Raw genomic sequence first — 13,099 nt, forward strand, 5'->3', positions numbered from 1 at the left:
TGTGGATCACAAGATGACCTGGGCAGCAAGGAGTCGGGGAACCTGAATTGGCTGCCAGGAAAGGAGCCACCTAAAGAAGGACTTCCCCCTTGGCGATGGGCAAACACAAAGGGAGATACCTGAGAGCCCGGGTGGGCTAAAAGTGGTGGCGGCACTCGGGGCTGGGGGAATCCCGTAAGGAGTCGGGACCCAGACCATCACTGGACCCAGACCATCCACAAGGAGACCCAGACCACGTGGGCCCCACAGGAGGCCGGGACCCAGGTGGGGGCGGAGAAGGTGGCTGTGGGAATCTAGACCCTAAGGGTAGAGGGCCTGGGGGACCCAGACCTGCGGGCCTGGCTAGAGACCACGGAGCTAGCACACAGACAGTCTGAGGCCCAGACCCGGGAGATGGCCCATGTCTGGGAGGCCTTGGAGACAAGGCGGGTGACCCTGGAGGGGCAGCCCTTGAAGGCCGGCTATGGGGGCCTGAAGACTTGAGCCTACCCCCAGGTGGGGGGATCTTGGTGGGAGGGGTGTGTGTAGCGGGGTGGTTACCCGCTCCTGCCCGGTGGGACATAAAAGTTAGCCCTGGGAGAGAGCCAGGGCTGAGAGCAAGAAAAGCTAGGCTGATTGGTGAAATGGCCGCAGCTGGGCCACGGCGCAATCGGCACCCTGTGGGAGGAGGCACCAGATCCTGGGAGGGACCAGGCCCAGTGGTAATGCAGATCACCAGACGGCAGAGGGTGCTCCAGAGGCTGACGAGCTAATTCCCAAGGACAACCAGCAGGAGGCGCCGCTGGGTAAGTCCAGCTCTATTACACCCAGACATAAACCCCCAGGAATTCAGAACCCTGAATTTGAACTCATGGCATTCACCTTAGCGAAGAGCCGTTTGGGTGGCCTGTGGCTGTAGCAGATCCTGAAGATCCACAGTCAATTCAGAGACTACGGCCCTCATCACAGGGGGCTTTCCTCTCTGACCAGTTTCCAGCAATAAAAGGTGAGTACAATACACTTGATCCTGCTAATGGAAGGAGCATACTGAGTTATTCAGATGCTGCGGTCAGTTATTTTTCTTTGAAACCTTTCAGCAAAGCAATAAGAAGATGGGACAAAGCCATTTTGATCCACAATGAGTCCTTTCCTCATAGAGGGCAGTTTAGCCGCAGCTCATAGCAAGGTGCAGTGCAGAGCTGCAATGATCCAGCAGGTGCCCAGGACCCATTCAGGTAGGCAGAATGCCTCTCAAAGTTCCTCAGCCATGCAGGGGATCTCAGCCTATGAGGAGGTCCTGCAAGGAAAAGAACATTGTGTTTCAATGTTAAAACCAGGCATGTTAGGCTGTGGCCAGAGGACTGCTGTGGGATCTCTGGTGGTGTAACAGCCCCCTGAGGCCCAATGTAATTTCAAGTAGTCCTGAGGCTGTTTTGACTTACAGTGGGGACCCAATCAGTTTCCCACAGTCCTGGTGAGTGGGAGAGTGTCTAGCCTCTGGCTTTCCCCCAAGATTCTGTGCCAAGCTCAGCTCAGGAAGGTCTTGAGTTTGCAGGCAAGCAGAGCAGCCCTGTGATCTGAACAGCAGCTCACAACCAGCCTGGAGGACATTGGACTCCATTATACTGGAAGTGGGAAGTTGGCTAGGATGCCAGGGTTATTTATGAGTCCTTCCAAGAGCTGCCATGGGATCTTTAACTTCCAAATATGGCAGCAATCAGTGAAGAACAAAAGGAACCTCAATGTAAGGTTTCTTCTAAGGATGTCCTCTTAGGAGGGCAGTAACCCCTAAAACAGGGAATGAGCGAAACTCCTTATATCTGAGGAACAAATCCACAGGCTCTTGGCTACGAAGGGAAGAGGGTGTGATCAAGTGAGTCATAGCAACACCTTTAAAAGAAAGGATAAAGTACAGAAGAAATATCAGAAAACTAACTTTTTGGAAACTGGTTTATAAGAATCACCGTGAAAACCTTTCATTACTGTACGTCAGCTAACAACACTCTCTTTGGTTCATAAACCAAGAAATATAAAAACAAGGAAGGAAGTGTGGGAACTTAACAAAAAAGAACTGTTGTGCCTTATAAGGAGATTTTTCAAAGCCATATATTGTGATTCTTTAAAAAACAATAGATTATTCCATGTAAATCATTCAGATTATAGAAAGTGACTAGGATTCCCTATGATTTCTGATTAACAAATAATCTATTTCCCTTCCTAAGTCACAGCTTATTGTTCATATTAAAATATCAACTTGTTCATATTTAAATGTTTAATTGTCAGACGTAATTTGGTGGAACAGCTCCTTGAAGAATTAGTTAAAAAGAAATACTCAGAAATGCCTGAGCAACAGAGAAATACAGAACACATTAGAAGCTCTCAAATAATATTTGATCTCTTTTTACTGAAATTCCAGAGCACTAATATACAAACATGATTTTGAGTAGACTGTGATATTATTCTTCCTGTTTATCATACTGGATGCAGCCTTGAAGTAGAATGTATTTTATTATAATGGGATTTCTCAGCTGCATCAGTAAGATATTTAGACTGCTAATGAAGTGTTCAGGGCTGGAAAAAAACTGCTTCATTGAAATTCACTGCCATGAAGATTTTGCTGTCAAGGCTGCTTATGCATATGTCTTAGTTTAATTTCACAAAATGACAGAGCTAATAGAAGTGGCAAGCAAACTAGAAAAATCATAAAAGGAAAAAAACCTCGTTAGCTGTTATCACTGCAATTCAGTAAGCATTTTCAGCTCTTACTTGTGTCCTGTGTCTCTGGAAGGTGCACTCCTTTGTAGAAGTGGTTTGTGAACTCTAATAAATATCATCAGTATGGAAAAATGCCTAAACAATTTACCAAAGTTTTCTCCATTGAAATTGACTTATGTGGATTGCAAGGCGTGGTTTGAGGTTTCCGGCAGATAATGTTTTAAAATAGAAATGTGACAGGGAATTGTACAGAAAAATAAGAAATAGCTGAATGATGAATAGGAAGGTATTGAAATCTAAAGAGACTCTTTATGCCTTAGGGGCTGTGAGTCTAATTAAACTCTCTGCCCAGTTGCTCCCATGGGGAAGCATCTGAGATGTATTCCATGAGCTCCCCCAACACAAAGGTTGGCATTGCATCATTCCCTTTTGCAGGCCTGACAAGGGGGAAGAGGGAATCCTGAATCCTCCTATATCCCTGCATAGCCACATAAGGGCAAGGCACAGTCTAACCCTAAATACATGTACACTGCACAATGCACTGGGGACCCTTTTGTGCTAGCTTTTGGGATATGGGTGTTTTTTTTCCTATACCTGCACACGGGCCTGAGCTTGCCTTTAGCTAGAAGAAACTACTATATTTGTTTTAAAAGTAAATTAGCATTGAAAAGCCATAATTCAATTTGCAGGAGGGAGGCAGTAGAGTTTGCAAGCTCAAGTTGTGAACCGAGAAGGGATTCCCCCAAAATTCTAATTACATGAGATTCATTCATCCCTACTTCACTCTGAATGTTCTGTCTGGGTGTTTTAAAAGCCAATCTATCTGGGTTGCTTTAGGTCCTACTTGGCAGTGCACTTTGTGTTTGATCTGAAGGCATCATCCCGATTACTGCAAGTGGGTTGTAAAATCTATTGAAATTTGCCTGAGGTTCAAGAGGTGAAATCACTAATAAAGACCTAATTATTAATATATGATAGAGGATGTTGCCAGCAAGTTGATTTACAGCACTTCATGTGAGGTGCAGAGTATGATTAAGACACTACGTGCTGAGTGTGGAATAAGTGACCAACCTACAATACCTATCTGGACAGACAGAATACCAGCCATTGTTTGTCTCTGCTCACTTAGGGTATGTCTACCTTGCAATTCAAAACCCACAGTTGGCCCCATGCTAGCTGACTCAGGTTCCCAGGGCTCAGACTAAGGGGGTGTTGATTTGCAGTGTAGATGTTTGGGTTTGGGCTCGGGTTGGAGCCCAGGATCTAGACCCTATGAGGTGCGAGGGACCCAGATCTGGGGGCTGCAGCCCAAGCCTGAACATATCTACTGCAGTTAAACAGCCCTGCAGGCCAAGCCCCACCAGCCAAAGTCACCTTGAACTGGGGTTTCTAATTGCAGTGTACACATACTATAGGAGCCTACTGCCACTTTATGCTCCTGAGTCCAACATTTAGGTGCCACAGGCATTCACAAAACCCCAGCTCAGCTGCTGCCTAACCCTGCAGGCACCTAAAAACTCCCTCAACACCTGCATTTTCACCATAAGCATCTGCACATGACCACAGATGCCTCAGTCCTGACCTGCCCAGCAGCTTGGCACCTCTATCATGCCAACGCCCCAACAGGAGCCTCAAATTAAGCATTGCCCCACCTATCTTGCCTGCATGCTCTGAGCAAGAAATGGCTTCTGTGCCTGACTCTAGGAGAGGGGTCCTGATCGTATCCCAAGGAGAGATGGGAGCCTCCCTTCGTCCCAGTCTTAGGCACCCAACTCCCTTTAAGAGGTGGGTTTAGGGCCCACCCCCTCCTTGGCATCTCCCCTTGACTAACTTAGGCAGCTCCCACCTCAGCGTGCTGGCTTTTCTGGATCCATTTCTTAGGCTCCAGTCTCTCCCCATGCATGGTATGAGGAGCCTTGAGGCCTAATTCAGGGTTTGTGGATTGCACTGGGTGGCTAGGCACCTAAATATTACATATTGCAACACTGAGTGTTACAACACCTAAGTCCCTTTGGGATTCTAGTGCTTAGCATCTGGTCCTGCTTCCAATGAAGTTAAGTTTTGCTATTCTGTTCAGTAGGAGCAGGGCCTGGCCTTTAAAGTGGACTTTGACCTTGAAAAAGAAATGAAGGAGGACTGCTGCATATGTACGTTTTTCATTAATCGGTGACCTAATCCGCTTAAGCTAATGAAAATACAGCTACATATTTTAAATGGTAGATTGTGGAAAAGACACTGCTGTTGTAATGTTGATTCACTACAAGCACATGGAGAATCTCAGGGCTGGTCTATGCTGTGCCATTGTAGTGTTTCTCGTGTAGTCATACCTTCAGGAGACACTGAGGTGATGAGCACCTATTGGGAGGCCGTGAGTGTAAAGTGTTGTTATTCGCTGTCATTATCATTCAGTATTTCTTCATTCTCTAGAAAGGATGGATGGGTATAATAATATTCCTCCAGCCAGGTACTACAGATTTCCATGACGTAGTCCCATTATTTAAACCAGGACAACTTTTATTATCTTACTGAAAAATCTGGATGTTCTGGTATCTTGTACTTGCCACATACACATTTTTAAGCATAGGTCATGCCACAACTTTGCCTTGTTATTGGTAATGGTCCTGGACACATTTTAATAGGAGGTAATGATTCTTAATTGCTCGTGAGATACCCATTGCTCAGAGGAAGGAAGGTTGTGAAGCTCCGCACAGACACAAACCAAAAATGAAGGGAAATAAATACTTCCTGAATAGAAATTCTACTTCCATTTAGGGCAATACGTATGGAGATGCATGTGTAACTCAAGGTCAGTGCATGCCCTAGCTGTTCTGCCCTATAGAATGAATGTTCCAAACATACATATTGAAGCTCTTCTTGGTGTTATTGACATGATTTAACACAGGGACCCCATCCTCAAACCTTACTCACGTGAGTACTACTCCTGTGTGAAATCTAACTGGGGTCTGAGGGATTATCACCATGAGTGAGGCTTTGCAGGTTGAGGCCCAAATGCATAACAGTAAGGTTGACAAATTGTCAATAAATGTATTAAACTATGAGAATTGCAAATACCTCTCCAGGCAGATGAGCCATACAACAATTTGTAACCAGTTTTCATTGGTATTTGCTATGGATCAGCAGCAGTTGACTGTATGAAGGTCTTAAAAGTGAATCCTGTCCTCAGTGGAAGCCCCTGAGGGCTTAATGTTATATAATGTTTGTATAATACACAATGCCTGAAAATGTTTTTTGAAGGTCCATTTAGAGCTTTCATCTAATTATTTCCTAATGTCCCTGTGTAGGCTGGTAACATACAACCCATTGTACTGATTTTGCAATGTTAACATCAGGTCAGTATAAACTTCTTCTTTTTTAATGGCAGATATCTGTGCCTTCCTGAGTTATTCTCCAGCATCCCTGGCGAATTTTATGACTGAGAACATCAAACCACAGGGACTTCCATTTCATTTTGGGTACAACCAATAAAAGATTATTCTACATGAAAGATGAAGACTAGTCCTCTATTACAGATGCCACCCACCTGCATCAAAGGGTGGGGGAACTTGATGGGGTGAGCGGTGAAAGGGGCACAGTCCCACTAGCAAGGGAGGGAGACATTCACCAAGGGACAATAGGTGGCTCCTCCCTCTGGGAGTCTCTGGCACCCACTGGACGGGTAGGGGAAAGGAGTGATGGCAGAGGACCAAGGAGATTTTTGCTTTCCTCACAGCACCTTCAAGCCACAGGGTGTTAAGTAGGAACACGCTACCCAACTGAGGTACTGGAGTGGAGGTGTTTATTTGTTGCAACTTGCAGCCTTGAGGTGACTGGTGGGAGGGGCCCAAAGGGTGAAGTGCCCCTCCCCAGGGTGAAGTGACCCAGCTGGCCTGGGCAGGGGGGAAGAAGGGGCAGGGCCAGAGCTAGAAGGGATGAGGCAGGGTAATGTGGGATGGGGAGGGGACAGGAAGAGCGGAGGTCCCGGGCTGGGGGCGGGGCAAAGTCACCCGGGGCGGGGTCACGTGGGTTAAAGTTTGATAAAAGCTGTGGTCTGCTGCTTAATTCCATGCATGTGTTGATCCTCATTTTGCAGCTGTGTCCAGATCCAGTGTAATCACATGTTATAGTAAAATCAACCTCTGTTACAAGCAGATGGCAAGAAACTACAGGCCATTCCAATAACATTGCGGGCAAATAGTCAAATGTTTTAACCGTGTGGTCTTGAGTGGGTGTCACATGCTACCACATTGTAATGGTGGTGTTTTTCCCAATGGAGAATCAGCCCTACAGCTCCACGAATGGGAGTGCAAGTTGTAATTACCCAATCATTTTATTAGCTTTGTAAGAAATAACCAACAGAACTTCCACTCGAGGGACAGGGCTGTAAAAGTACACTTGGAACCATAAAACTCTTTGGAAGTGCAAACAAAAAGCCTCTAAAAACCACCATGCTGGCCATGCCAAGGTCTTTAAAGCTGCCCAAGGGAGTGTGTCAGAGGTGGAAGGCAGTTTAGCTGAGAGTATTGTCATCCAGCAATCCCTGACCAGTGTAATGGGCCTTTACAACTCAACAGAAACTGGATCAGCCCTGAGGCTGCTGTAAGCTATGCTGGGGACCAAACCCCAGCTGCCCCAAGGAATCAGGGGAGCACAAAGGTCAACTGGCCTGATTAGAGTTTGTTTTAGCCCCATAAATTTTCATTAACATACACAATTTGAAAAGCATCAAATCTGGTGGTGGCAAGGGGCTGAGGAAGAGGGTGGATTATATATATTTTTAATTGCTTTTGGATTTAGCAACTCAGATCTGCTCATGAGTATCTTTGACAAGGAGCCTAAGCAGATGTTTCCATGAAGTGAAATGCTTAACTGAGGACCTGTGAGATTCTGCACCCCTCCCCAAATGTAATGAGTGCCAAATCCTGACTTCCCCTGTGTGCATGTATCTGGAGGAAACACACAGCTAGCCTCTTCTCCCACTCTTGTGGTCCTGCACAGGGACCCAAGCAGAATACCCACACTAGCGAACCCAAGTATGAGTGCCAGTACCCAGTGCACTGTGTTTTCCTAGTTGGCCGCAGCCCTTGAGACAATAGTCTGAGCCCTAGACCCTGCACAGCAGATGGACAACTGCATCTAGAAATAGAGGACTCACAACATTTGGAATCAGCCATGTGGCTTATTCTTCCAGGGTGGGAAAGGGGAAACCCCGTCCTCCTGAAGAAACAAATGGAGATGAACTCTGTGATTGGCTCCTCGAGCAGTTCAGAACTTCAGAATTTGGCCTTGTGAATCTACATCATTTTTCTATTGACCTTTCATCACACTTTGACCAGGCTTCTGAAACCATCCTTAAATCTTTAAAAGCTGGGGGCCTCCTTTGGATGCTTCTGCAACACGCTGATTGCCAGCAGTCAGATCCATGTGGAGCATTGTGCACTGAACTCACTGATGGCTGTGTTGATGCAAATGCAGACAACTAGTGTTGATGAAGAACACAGTGCAGAATCTACTTGAAGTGCTTTTTTTGTTTGAAAAGCTTAAAGCGTCTCATTATCATCAGGTTTCTTATGCACAGGAACTGGTGTTTCCATAAAATACTGCTGAAAAGCACAAAGCAACATCAAAGAACATTAATGCTTAACACAAATGCCGGGGTAAACATGCAAAACAAATTTGGGGACACTTGACTAAACATTCTGGGGCATGTCATGTTATGCTGGTTCTTTAATTCATCAAATATATATTCAGCTGTAGTATACACAAGTTGTAAGAGGACAATGCAGTGGATTTAAGAGAGACCTTGCAGATTCAAATGCAGTGATAAGCTCAGTGTTCTAATGATTGATTATAGCACTGATTAATTAAAAAGTCTGTAGGGGTTTTCATGCACAGAGACCCTTACTGTGCAAAGAAGTTGGTAAATATTCTTGGTTGCACCCAGTTTCTGCTCAGTATATCTGAGAAAGGAGGGGGCTGTCTGGGTGCCAGTTGGGGTTCCCTGAGAATTTGGATAGAGCCAGAAAAAGCTTAGAATAACCTAGGGGCTGCTCTAAATTTATCAGCTGGTAATGGCTCTGAAGGAACTGTCTACCAGCTGAGCACAGCCAGAATGTCACATCCTTCTTCCCCTAAACACCCCCTACCTTGGGATGAGGCAGAGGGGTGACATAAGAATTGTCTGGAGCATAAATATAAGGGGCCAGACTCACCGAAGCTGGTGCAGAGAAATGTGTATTGTACTTCCCAATGCCAGCCTGGCCTCCTGAGCCCTATGAACTAATGTTACTGCAGCTGCCCTTTCTGGGTTTTCTGCTGGGAGCTATCGTTTTAGTTTGCAGCTGGAAAAGGGCTGCTAAGACTATGTGCTGGCTCAGCACTTTTCCAGGCCATCCCCTTTCTTCTTGGTAGTACCGCCACTTTTTCGGCTGCTCTGGTTCACCAAGACACAATGGCAGAAGCTCACCCGGGCAATGCACCCAAAGGAGTTGGGAGAGGAGGAGCCAAAATCTTCCTCTCTGTTTTATTTAGACTTATTCCTCTCTTACATCCAAACCAAAATGACAATCCAAACCCTTCGCAGGTCCCCAGCACCTTCCATCTGAGAATCTCAATGTACGCTACTAACATTCTGCCTCACCTCACCGCTGTGAGGTGGGCATGTTTTATTACATTTCTGACTCATGCATTAATTCCCCTCCAGCGTCCTCCTTCTTACTAATTCATCTGCAATGCCAGCAGAAGGACTGCGAAGAAGGGACCCACAGCGCCAGCACATATTGTGCCTTTCAAACCCCTTTAGCTTGATGATCTTCAATTTACCATATAACAATTGCATGGCTGAGAATTTACTGGGGAAGGCTCATGGACAACGTGGCCATTTAAATCACCGCGTCAAGGAGTCGACTGGGTGAACTACAGAGAAACAGCAGTGGCAGGGAGGGGTTGCAGTTCAGTAGAACTTAAATTATTCAAACGGCTCTTTGGCTTGCAATAGTATTTTAGCCCCTCAGCTAGGGTCTAGCCCAGGGGTGGCCAACCAGTGGCTCCGGAGCCCCATGCGGCTCTTCAGACGTTAATATGCGGCTCCTTGTATAGGCACCGACTCCGGGGCTGGAGCTACAGGCGCCAGCTTTCCAAGGTGCCGGGGGGCGCTCACTGCTCAAGCCCTGGTTCTGCCACAGGCCCAGCCCCCACTCCACCCCTTCCTACCCCCTCCCCTGAGCCTGTCGTGCCCTCGCTTCTCCCCCCTCCCCCCCAGGGCCTCCTGCACGCCATGAAACAGCTGATCGGGAGGTGCGGGGAGGGAGGGAGAGGCGCTGATCATTGGGGCTGCCGGTGGGCAGGAGGAACTGGGAGCAGGGCGGGAGGGGGGCGGAGCTGATGGGGGACTGCTGACGTATTACTGTGGCTCTTTGGCAACGTATATTGGTAAATTTTGGCTCCTTCTCAGGCTCAGGTTGGCCACCCCTGGTCGAGCAGAGTTCAGGGTGCTATAGATCAGTTTTCCAGAGTCTGGGTATTTTCTTAGGTCTGGTCTACACTACAGACCTATATTGGTATAACTACGTCGCTCAAGGGTGTGAAAAATCCACACTGCTGAGTGAGATTGTTATAACAACGTAACCCCATATGGACAGCGCTAAGTCGGCAGGAGAGCTTCTCCCACCGACATAGCTACCATCTCTCGGGGAGGTGGATTAACTAACCGGATGGAAGAGCTCTCTTCCATCGGCTAGAGCATCTTCATTAAAGTGCTACAGCGGTGCAGCCGCACCGATGCAGCGTTTTAGGAGTAGACGTGCTGTTAGTGTCATGTGTTTATTTACACTATAAACAGACGTTGCTGAGCAGCAGTGGTCACAAACAGCACCCAGACAACCCCTGCTTTCAGGGCCTGCAGTCCAAACACCAGTACCCAACGCCCAGGGAGTAACTCTGCCCTGAGCATTGAATCTAGTTAGTGAGATGAAGGCAGAGAGAACACCGTCCAGCTATCTGATACAGCTTCCTTCAAAGGGGAATGGTATCGTAAAAAGCAAACACTACAGCATTTAACTGCTTTCATACTAATAAAGAGAACTTGGGTAACCATGTCATCTGGTGACTCCTGCCATTATAATATAGGCAGTAATTCATACTATTATAGGCAGGATGGCTAGCACTACCTATTATTAAGGTTGCCTGACATTTCCCATTATAAGATCCTGTTTTAAGTTGCTTACAACTTTGCCAAACTTTAATCATTTTAGTTGAAATTTTCCATGCTGAGTGTCTGCTTCACACTAAATTATTTTGGAAAATTTCAGCCGAAATGGTTCAGCCATTTCCAAGAACAAGACGGGGGCAAACTACATTGTATGGTCCAGGTTACAAAATTCTGGTTACCTTAAAAAAAAAAGAAGATCTAGCGCTTCCACGCTTTGGAGTGGGGACTTAACCCTGGGCAGGGAGTTGTGTTAAGCATGTGATGTTTGCTGTACCTGTGGAAATGAGCCCATATCTGGCCAAGTAATAAGCCATTGAAAACTTCCAGTTCGCATATGCTCAGTAGAGACTTGTTAGATTTTTAGCAGCTAAATTCCCACAGATTCCATCCACACTCAGCATGCTCCAACAGGACTTTCTCTGCAATCGCAGCTCTGGGCTGCGGACTGGGCCAAGTCCAGGTCTGGGCATCTGATCTGAGGGCAGGGAGCCTGTCCTTTATGTGTTCTCAACTAAACCATTGTTGGGCTCAGGCTGTCTGTAGGAGGAAGCTGTTTGATTGAAATACAGAGAAGAAAAGAACAGGACCTGGGAGGGGGCATTGGGAGTAGACTGGGACAAGGAACAAGGACTGGAAGTAAGTAGAGGGGAGAGGAAATCTGGCATTAGGAGCTGGGGTAGGAGAGGCTGAAACTGGCTGGGTAAGGAGACTGGGCCTGGGAGCAAGGGTAGGCCAACAGGTTGGGGGAGACTGAAATCAGATGAGAAACTGGGGTGGAGAGAAACTGACTGTCTGGGCAAGGAGACTGGGACTGAAAACCAATGAGGTGGGAGGGAGGAGGAGGAGGGGGAAAGGAGACAGATTTCATGAGGTGCTAGGGTGCAGGGGCAGAACTGGGACTGGCTGGGCAAAGAGACAGACAAGGAGCTGGCGGAGGGATGGACGGGACACGGAGATTGAACGCGGAGCACAGGAAGGGAGATTGGGACTGGGAGCCAGTGTGGACAGGGAATGTGCTCTGAGGCAGTGGGGGCTGGGCACAACTGGACACTAGCATGGGTGAAAGAGATACATCAGTTGATTTTCATCCCAAATGTTTTCATTTACCAAAATCCGTTTTTTGTTTGGTTTTTTTTTGTTTGGTTTGGTTTAAATGGTAAGAAAAGAACAAAAACAAAATGCTGATAATAATACCAACAATAATTTTGATACAAACCAAGGTAAACCTATTGGTTTAAAAATGGTGCAGAAAAAATTGCAAAAAGAGGAAAATATTGATAGGATTGACCATTTGCCCCCCCCCCCAAAAAAAAACAAACATTTGCTGTTGAAAAAAGGACATTTTTTTTACCACAGAAACCTTTCATGACAAAATTTTCCCATCAGCTTGGGCAGATAATTGTCGCTTCCCACCCTGCATGCGGCTTGCAGGAGACACTGGGGGCCAGCTTTCAAACATGCCTTGGACTGGCCTAAACTAGCCTCATGCAGACAGCTGCGTGGCACTCCGTGTGGGAGGATGAAGGGCTGAGCTTGCTGGGTAAAGCAGAACGGGCCAAAATGTGGCTTTTTACTCGGCCAGTTGTATTTGCTTTTATCAGGAGGGACAGGCACCGTGTCTGCTTTGCGAAACTGGCCCACGGTTCACGGCAGCAGGAGCGGGAGCAGAGAGTCTGTATACTCGGCGGGCTGAATCATAGCTTAGTGATCAAAGCAGTGCTCATGCTAGCAACAGGGTGGGGCTGGAGAGGGCCAGAGCACGGGCTTTGAAAACCACTGGCAACAGAGACTGGCAGAGGATCATATTTCCTCTTAAAAACCAAGAGCAAGAATTAGGCAAGGGAATGGCCGTAGGACACAGTAAGGCAGCAACATTTCTAATCCCCCTCTCTGTTAGTGGAGTTTGTGCCTGTGGCTAATGACCAACCAGGGGTCAGGATTGATCCTGTGCTGGATTCTAACCTTTCATCTTCTTGGGCTCCAGACAGGCTGGTTTTCTAATAAGGACGGAGAAAGGGGAGGCAGGAGGCTACATTTAGCTCACAAAAAAACAGAGCTCGCAGCATTCGTCAGCTGCTCCGTCTTCTTTAAGCTTTGTCAGCAACTGCTGCCTGGCTTCCTCTTCCCTGAAGAAAAAGCGCGGCCACAATCACAAATGTCCCCCCCCCACCCCACGTCCTGTATTCTTTTGCTCGTTTG

This window comes from Lepidochelys kempii, chromosome 8 (genome assembly GCF_965140285.1).
Source record: "Lepidochelys kempii isolate rLepKem1 chromosome 8, rLepKem1.hap1, whole genome shotgun sequence".
NCBI classification, from domain to species: Eukaryota; Metazoa; Chordata; order Testudines; family Cheloniidae; genus Lepidochelys; species Lepidochelys kempii.